The sequence below is a fragment of the Camponotus vicinus genome, unplaced genomic scaffold (assembly GCF_025532165.1).
Source record: "Camponotus vicinus isolate PSW18456_S1 unplaced genomic scaffold, iyCamVici1.0 SCAF_4, whole genome shotgun sequence".
Classification (NCBI taxonomy): Eukaryota; Metazoa; Arthropoda; class Insecta; order Hymenoptera; family Formicidae; genus Camponotus; species Camponotus vicinus.
Window position 1 is genome coordinate 194,997 of NW_028141976.1, and position 9,110 is coordinate 204,106.

Here is a 9,110-nt window from a genome sequence, read left to right on the forward strand (position 1 = left end):
AAAATAAAATAACAAATAATATCTGATCAAATAGAAATTTAACCTAACATAAAATATGATAAATACCTTATAAAAATCAAATCAAGACATTATTATAAAATTTTGAAAAATCGTTACAAAGAAAAGTAGTTTAATATTTTATAAATGCATATAAGTACATAAAATAAGGAAATCAAATAACGAAAGAAATGTATTAAATCCATATGATAAAATTTTGAATACAAATATATTAAATTATTTAAATTATTAATAATTATAAATAATAAAGATTCTGATTTAATAAAACCAATAATGCAAAATAAAGCTCATAAATCTTTACTGCGTGCAGAATTATAAATCTATATAACTGCTAAATAAATTTTGTTATAACAAAACTTTACACATATATAACACACATGAAATATAAAGTTTAAATAATAATAATACAAGGTAATAAATATACATATTAATAATAATAATGAATGTATGGTCTTATAAAATTCATTATGCATGATTTTATTATTGAGACGAATAATAAGTCTCCTTATAAGAGCACAAGGCTAAGTCCAGCGTACCGCGTTATCTCCCCTATTACTTTGTTATCTCCCCTAATGTTTTCGACGCCCGTGCCGAGTCTTAATGCGAAAGGGACTCGCGAATATATAATGTATGAATATTATAAGGAGCGCCTTCTTATTGCAAGAGTAATAAGTTATTACGAAATTATAAATTATAAAAGAATATATATATATTATATGTTAAATTAATCCATATCATTAACTAACAAAGATCCAACAGTAATGCAATTTTTTTTAGCAAACTTTCAAGCCTTCAAAAGAGAAATAACAATATGTATAATACATATTTAATTAATAAATAATCACAAAATAAATTCAATAATGAAGTTAAAATTTTTTAACAACTACATTTATTAACTTTTACAAACAATATATATAAGTATATATATATATTCTATACAATTAACAAGTAAGGAATATATGAATAAATTATAACGAATGAAATTATTAAATCGATTTATAAAGCGTTATAAATTCACTCACCAAAAGATAAGCGACCCTCCGAGCTTCATCCGGTGCAGCTGCACATGAGCTCACTCAGCGATAAGATAAGGCCTGGCGCGACTGCCTGGCACGGCGAACACCTGCATCCGGTGATAAAACAGCTCGCCACATCCTTTGTTCCAAGAGCTGAATAATAAAAAGAATAATTAATACACTTTTATATTATAATGTAACACAATTATTATTAACAACTATCTAGACCATGCACCTATATGCACATACATATATACATATATCGTATAATTATTATATAGCAAATTGTAATTATAATGGTTTATAACACCAGAATTTGTTTATAACATTGTTAACTAAACTATATAATTAATATAAAGAAAGTTAAAAATCAATTCTAAACGGAACATGCTAGAACGATCATTCACACTTCTATTGAAAGAGGTTGAAATTTTACATTAAAAAATATATGCATGCAAATTATTAAAATTCTGGTGACTAAAAACCTATTGTAAAAGCCTTACCTTTTGTAAAATGAATTAACGAGCTCGACGCACGGACAATACTGACTGCTCCGTCGTCCCCACTATCCCCACGCAAGAGCGCGGCCACCACGTCATAGCGCGCTCGAAGAAGAAGGACAGCTATAGCGGCAAGCGGCGGTCGAGCCGCCTACGCCCGGGAGCGCCGCATTCTCCTACCACTGCGGATAGCCGGCACGGAGTAGGGACCAGAGGGTACCTCAGGGAGCGCAGCTCAGTCTTCCGCGCATTTGACCAGGAGCTCTCGAGAAGAAACCAACTAAAGCGATCACGAGCGTATTATAGAACATTTTCGAGCCGAAAAAGAACTTAGTCGCAGGATATTTTTCCGGACTAAGAACTTAGTCTAGAGAGCAGTCGAATATTATAGTATACTTAAAGAAAATAAAGTGTCTTTGAACCATCACTTGGGTCTTCTGCCAATCATTTGTCACCGGCTCCTCCGACTCTCCTACAGGGACATCGCCGAGGCAGACCGTCCTCCACGGAGATTCATCGCATATCCTGACAGCAGTACTTTTGGGTAAGTACTCATTTTAATTATTCAATATTTTCTTTTTCATCTCTCGTGATCTGCAACCATCAACCGAATATTATTATTATTTTTGCATGACATATTGAAGAATTTTATTATACATAATAGTCAACACCTTACCTTCATGCAATTCCAACATCTTCTCCTTCCGATAACACGAGTACGTTGATTACCTTTGAACGTTAAACGCTCAGTCTGTCTTTGGTTTTATCCACAAGAGTGAATCGTCGCCTTCGACTTGTCAATCGATGTGCATTGGGTAGTCTACTCTACCCCTCTGCCGTTTCCGCGAAGAATTTTCCCCAGGGAAATTTCTTTACGGACTCTGTGCCGCTGTGACGTGACGTCTTGCACATCGAAACTTGTCGTAGAGCACGGGACGCGCTCTTTAAGGACCGACTGACACATAGTATGATAACTCTGGTTTAGTATAATATATTAGAAGAATTATTTTATAATAATAAAACTAAACCAGTAGGTACGGTATCCATCGTATATTCAAATATCCCTACACACCCTTCCTTTACCACGTCACTGCATGAGAAGTAACTAATTAATAATTTTCTCTTATCATAAATGAGGAGTCGCGATTTCAGAATCTGTCCTGTCTCTTTCTTTAAACCGGTTACGAAACTTTAGATTTACGCGGTACATTCTTTTTTGACAGGTGACCCCTCGAAATTTCCATCGTAAGTATTAGATGCCGCGAAATAATTTCAAATTATCCTTTCAATAAAACAAATTTTAAAACTTAAATTATTTCAATAATAGATGGTTAGCGCCCGACGACCAGACCCAATAACTCGCCGCGAATTCCCTCTGCAAAATGCAGGCGTAACTCGCAGAGAACTATTCCGACAGCGGTTATTACGAGATCGCCCCTCTATTGCACGGCAATTATTTGTAGATAGGGATAACATCCCTTCTCGTATTTTACGCGCCGCCAACGATCGCGAAGATACTTTCTTTGATTTGTCCTTCGCTCCTTTGCCTCCTGAATTAAACCCCGAAACCAACAACGGCAACCCCCCAGCGATACCAGCAGGCGAAGAATCGAGCGAAGAAGAGGACCTTCCGCTGACAGACGAGGACTCTGATCACCTTAGCGATTGCCCAACAGTCGTGTACGATCTGGATAACCCAACGGTCAGAATTCCCCCAGGACTTCTCCGAGCTTTCGAAAGAAACGGAGAAATAAGAAGAACTCGAGACCAACAAGTCCAGACTGTGCCATCGCCAAGCCCTCCACGAACCCCTGATTCATTTTCAGGTTATTCTACCCCGAATTACTCTCCGGTCGCTCTTGGGGAGATAGACCCAGAACCGATAGACATCTCTCGAGCCGAAGAGAGCTTCGCGGATTTTGAAACTAACCAAATTTTAGATTACTTAGAGAGTGAGGAGTTCTTGGGAACAGTAGATGACATATATCATATATAATTTAATTTCGCTAAAATTACCTTACAAACTAATGTAGAAGAACGAGGAAGGATAAAATAAATAAAAGGAAAAAATAGAATTTATAATATAATAAATCTGCATATTTATTTGTCTACCTTAAAATACCTCCAAAAAGAAGCGTCCTATAGATCCTAATCTCTCGGCGTCCCAGGGTATAGCCGGCTTAGCAGGTTGCCCTGAAAAAGAAATAGAGAGATATAACAATTGTTCGTCCCTGCACGGTGCGCCCTGCAGAATCGTTGAATAAACGATCGAATAGGACGTAACACGTGTCAATAAGAATCCGTCGTCCTTCAATGCCGACAAAATTTCTTTTAAAATTTCGCTCTTATCGTTTGTTAATAGATTATATCCAGCGATTAATATTGCATTATTATCCTTCGATAGCTTCTTGGATTGTGGAATCGTAATTTTTGAAGGAAGGGTAACAGAAGCAAAACGATCGGTTCTAGTTATTAAATTTATGTCTGGTTTAATCAACGGTAGATTATTTAAGACTTCGAGAAATAATGGAGACGCTAATTCTTCTGTTGTTATCTCATCACCATCTTCAATCAATTCGATGATATTTACTTTCGTCATTTGATGATATTCCAGAGCAAGATGCGTCGATAATATTATGCTGTCTTGTAAGGAAGCTTCGGCTCCGTCGCGATGTGCTACAAATCTGTATTCTTCGAGAACAGGAGTTCCTACTGGCTTTCGACGGAATATAGAAGTAGCTTTTACACCACGAATTTCAATACCACCTGATACTATTGTTTCTATATCCTTGTATACGTATACAGGAAGTTCTATACAAAGATTTTCAAATTAATTTTTAATCATTCATGTATCATTATTTAAAAGAAAATAATATAGTCACATTTCTTACGCTTTAAATAAAAAAAACACGTCTTTGAATCTTTTTACCACGATATTTAAAACATTGAATATATAAAGCAAATAAATAAAAAATGGAAACTGTGTCTCTAAACAACATCTATATACATTTTCCGGCAAACTTACGCTTCTCCTCAGCTGTTATGTTTTGTATACACTGAGCATGGAACTTCGTATCGATCACTAATTTTTGTATTTCCGTAGGAACATAAAGATTTCTCATATCAATTCCTAAGATTTTTATTTGCAACATAGTATCCATAAACGTCACCCAATTATTCGTCCATGCTATATGTCCTCGTTTCCCAGTAGTGGATGTACTTTTTAATCCCCGAAATAAATTCGCATATTGATATCCACGTAATTTAAGTTCTTTATAGATGTCTCTTATTGTCATGACTTCTTCCTCATCCTCGGAATTTTCTAATAAGAGATGATTCGGTATTTTTTCTTTAACAGGGTCTGACGCAATACGCGCTTTGCCAGTAACAACAGTATTACCTCCTTCTATTATTTCAAAGTTTCCGGTGCCTAGATAATAAATATGTCATAATTGTCTAAAATATTTATTTTTGTATTACAAATATTAATGTTGAGAAATTGTTTGCAAAACATAAATTTCTATTCTTAACAAAATTTACCTTTCTGCACCATTAATATTAAGTCCAGATCTCCCTGCTTCGGAATATGCGTTGCCCGAAGAAACTTAACATTTTCGAATACAATCGATATATCATTAAGCCACTGACCCCTCAGCATACTAATCATATCCCAAACTAGAAGAATATATCCCGTAGCTGGCAATAAGTTTCTTCCATCGATTATATGACCGATTATGTATTCGAACGATTCATCTTTCAATGTGATGTTAATAGCTTTTTCTCCGGAAGTAATCTTCTTGTCTGTTTTAAAATTCACTATATACCAATCTTCGGAATGATTCCATCTAGAACATCAAAGAAAATATGTTTTATTATTCAACAATTTTTTTTATATAGAACGCTGTTACATTTATTTTATGTTTTCTCTGTATTCTTATGTGTAAATCAATAGATATAATGTTTAATATACTTGATTGATGGAGAAATCATTGGAGTTCCACGACTAACAGGAAATTCTACAGTCGGATATAAATTCGCTAATTGCGGTTGTAAACCATTGTTATACATTTTTCCTAATCCTTGCAAAAATACTTTAACATTGTCTTCGTGTTGACGTTGAAGTAATGCAATATTCATCGTCGTATCGGTCAATTCTTTCATAACGCTTTGAAAAGTTTCATCCGGCGCAATTTCAACAATTATCGAATTTTTAAGAATCCAGTTTTCTCTTCTTGCAGTTTTCTCGAAAAGTACAGGACTTAATAGATTATTTGTAAAATATTCAGCGTAGGACAATCCACGCGTTTCACTAAACGGACCATGCCACATCAGACTATGTTTCATGTTATTAGGTATTATTCGATTTAAGTAAGCCAAAATCGAAGCTCTCGCAGATGCGAGATGACGACTGTGAAGAGGAATATTGCTGCAGTTAATTTCTTTAGTAAAGATATTAATACCCTAAAAAAGTATAAATGGGAAAAGTATAAATGGGAATTAGATGTTATTGCCCATATAATTTATTTTATTAAAAATAAAATATTTAATTGAGCCAGAGAAAATGCATAAAAGTACCTGTAACTTTGTTATAAATGTTGTTACTGATTTTTTTGGCCCACTTATGGTGCAAGAATTTTGACTTTTAACGGAGATTATGTCAATGTCCAGTGGACATATGTTCTTCGCGTTCTCATAACTAAGACCAATGTCCGCCATCGCGCCATGAATTATTTTTGTTTCATTCAACGCCAATCCTATATAATACGAGGATAGAAGTACTTGTTCCATTGTAAAGTTACCAGTCACGTATCCGCAACAGAGTTCACCGATCGAATGACCAATAACATGATTTGGCACGATATTTACGGATTTTAGAAGTTCGATTAATCCGATCTAAAGAAAATAAAAATGGTTATTTGTTAATATGTTCATGATGCGCATTCCACGTGTTCTTAAAATAATATCGCACTTTTCTATAGTTTTATAAAATGCCGGAAATTGTAGTAATGCTTGACCTGCGCATAAATTGAAATAATTTAATTGTAATTTATTTAATTGTAACTTATACATATATATGTGTGTGTGCGCGCGCGCGTGTGTGTGTGTATGCAACGAAAAATGCATACCCATTGCGATCCTATGCCGGAAAACATGAAACAGATCGGCTTCCTTTTATCTGAATAATGATGTATTTCTCTTATTTTTCCAGATACTTTAGATTCAATAATCAATCAGACGACAAAACTCCTAGAACGTAAGTACCGTTGTGTGTGTCACAGTATATATAAAAAATATATTTAAAATATATTTAAATATTAATATTAAAATATATTTAAATAAATACTTTTTTAAATAGTTTAAATTTATATAAATCTGTTATATTATGAATTTATAGTTTTAATGTAAGCAAAAATACCAAATCGCATAAATTGCAAAGATATAAGAGGGTTCAGACAGAGATTTGCACCACCGACGATAGCAGCATCACATTCTCCCAGTTGCATACTTCTATAGGCACGTTCTATAGCAAAGAGACTTGAACTGCAAGCACTATCGATTGTGTGAGATGGTCCGTTTGTATTCAACCAATGAGAAATTCCATTTGCCAACATAGCTTTGCTACATTCAAGAATCGCGGGACTAGATATCTAATATATAAATAGTTTAGAAAATTTCTATACTTAATACTTATATATTTTTATCCAAGAAATCAGTTGTTTATATTATGATGCATAATATAAATCATCTGTCAACATTTAAACAATTAACGCATATACTTAAATTAGATTCTTGATTTTAATATTCATTAATAGCATTCTTTTTACCTGCATTTTTTCGTAAATCCATTGATCCTGCGATTCGGAAAAACACTCCCCGATAAACACTCCAGTGCTTGTTCCACGTAAATCTTTCGGATTTACTCCCGCGTCGACAATAGCTTCATAAGTACCCAAGTAGCAAAAAAATATTTTTTTAACGTTTTTAAAAACATTTTTCGTAATAAAAAAAAATGTTAAAAAAACGTTAAAATTAATCGGATAGTTCCTTGTTTTTTCATTAAAAAAATATTTATTTTAATATTTAATAAATGTTTGTTTTTAACATATAACAAATGTGTTTTCAACGTTAATTAAATGTGTTTTGTTAACATTAAATAAATATGTTTTTAACGTTATATTAATGTGTTTTGACATTAAATAAAATATTTTCTTAATATAAAATAAACGAATACATATATATTTATACATATATTAACATAATTTATAACTCTCATAGTGTGTAAATTATAAAGAAATTATTCGAGAGGTAAATTATAAAAAAAGTAAGAAACGATGAGCAATGCAGCATTATCCTCGTTCTCCATCTGTCTGAGTGTTTTATGCTTGGACGCGCGATTGGCGTCTGGTTCCTTTTTATGCTGTAACAATATGTCGTACCCGTTCTTATAATAGCCTAGGCTTTCGAGATTTCTATATACGAAATCCCATTCATTGCCATCTCTGTTGTTCGACTTACCGGTAATCTCTCGTTGTCGCTCGACTGTCGTGGAATGTTTTTGAATTTTAATACTTGGATTACTTGCATCACTATTACTGGCATCACTGGCATCACTGGCATCATTGGCATCATTGGCATCCTTGGCATCACTGACATCACTGACATCACTGGCCTCACTTTCAGAGGTTTCTTTATTGTCTTCTTTATTAGTTCTATAATGTTAAGAAAAGAATAAACATACTAATTATGGAGATTGATAATTTATGAAAAGAAATAATAATTATTTATAAATTATTTACATTATAAGTAATTAAATTACTTCTATTATAAATTACTTATATTATAATTACTTATAAATAATATTTACTTTTTTAAACGAAAGGCAGCTTGAGCCAGCCATGGTCCGGCTTTTCTCCCAAATAGTATTGTATTCATGCTAGGATAGGTTTTCATTATTGTTACGTCCTATTCGATCGTTTATTCAACGATTCTGCAGGGCGCACCGTGCAGGGACGAACAATATTATATCTCCCTATTTCTTTTTCAGGGCAACCTGCTAAGCCGGCTATACCCTGGGACGCCGAGAGATTAGGATCTATAGGAAGCTTATTCTGAGGTGTTCAGGTTGACAAATAAATATGAGTTGAATCCTTGTTATTATATTCCTTTATAAAATTTCCCTGTTTATTATGATTATATCGAGGATACAAAACCGCAGTATATATATATATATTTTATAGTTTTATTAGATTTTTCCCTTAGAATATAATTGGTGAACAATTTATCGTTTAATTAGGTATGGTACATGTCGTCGACAGTATCTAAGAATTCTTCGCTGTTCAGATAGTCCAAAAAATGATTAACCGCTTGGTCCGCCAAGCCTTCTTCTGCTGGGGAGATATCCACGGGGTCAAACTCGAATTCTCCGGGTCTGACCGGGGAATAATCTGGGGTTGAATAGTCTGAAAATGAGGCCGGGCTATCAGGGCGACGAGGAGACGTTTCGACCTGCCTGTCCCGCCTTATCTCGGCGTTGGCCTCCCAAGCTCGGAGTAATCCCCGTGGTATTCCAGCGGTA

General features: G+C 34.0%; 1 long non-coding RNA gene across 1 annotated transcript; it reads right to left on the minus strand.

Moving 5' to 3' along the window:
- Positions 1–7,677: 7,677 nt before the first annotated feature.
- Positions 7,678–8,484, minus strand: LOC145969981 (uncharacterized). The gene is made up of 3 exons (XR_014438281.1): positions 8,400–8,484; positions 8,051–8,244; positions 7,678–7,952 (listed from the first exon to the last, which is right to left on the minus strand). It is a non-coding gene; the product is annotated as an uncharacterized LOC145969981 (long non-coding RNA).
- Between the last annotated feature and the right edge of the window lie 626 nt (positions 8,485–9,110).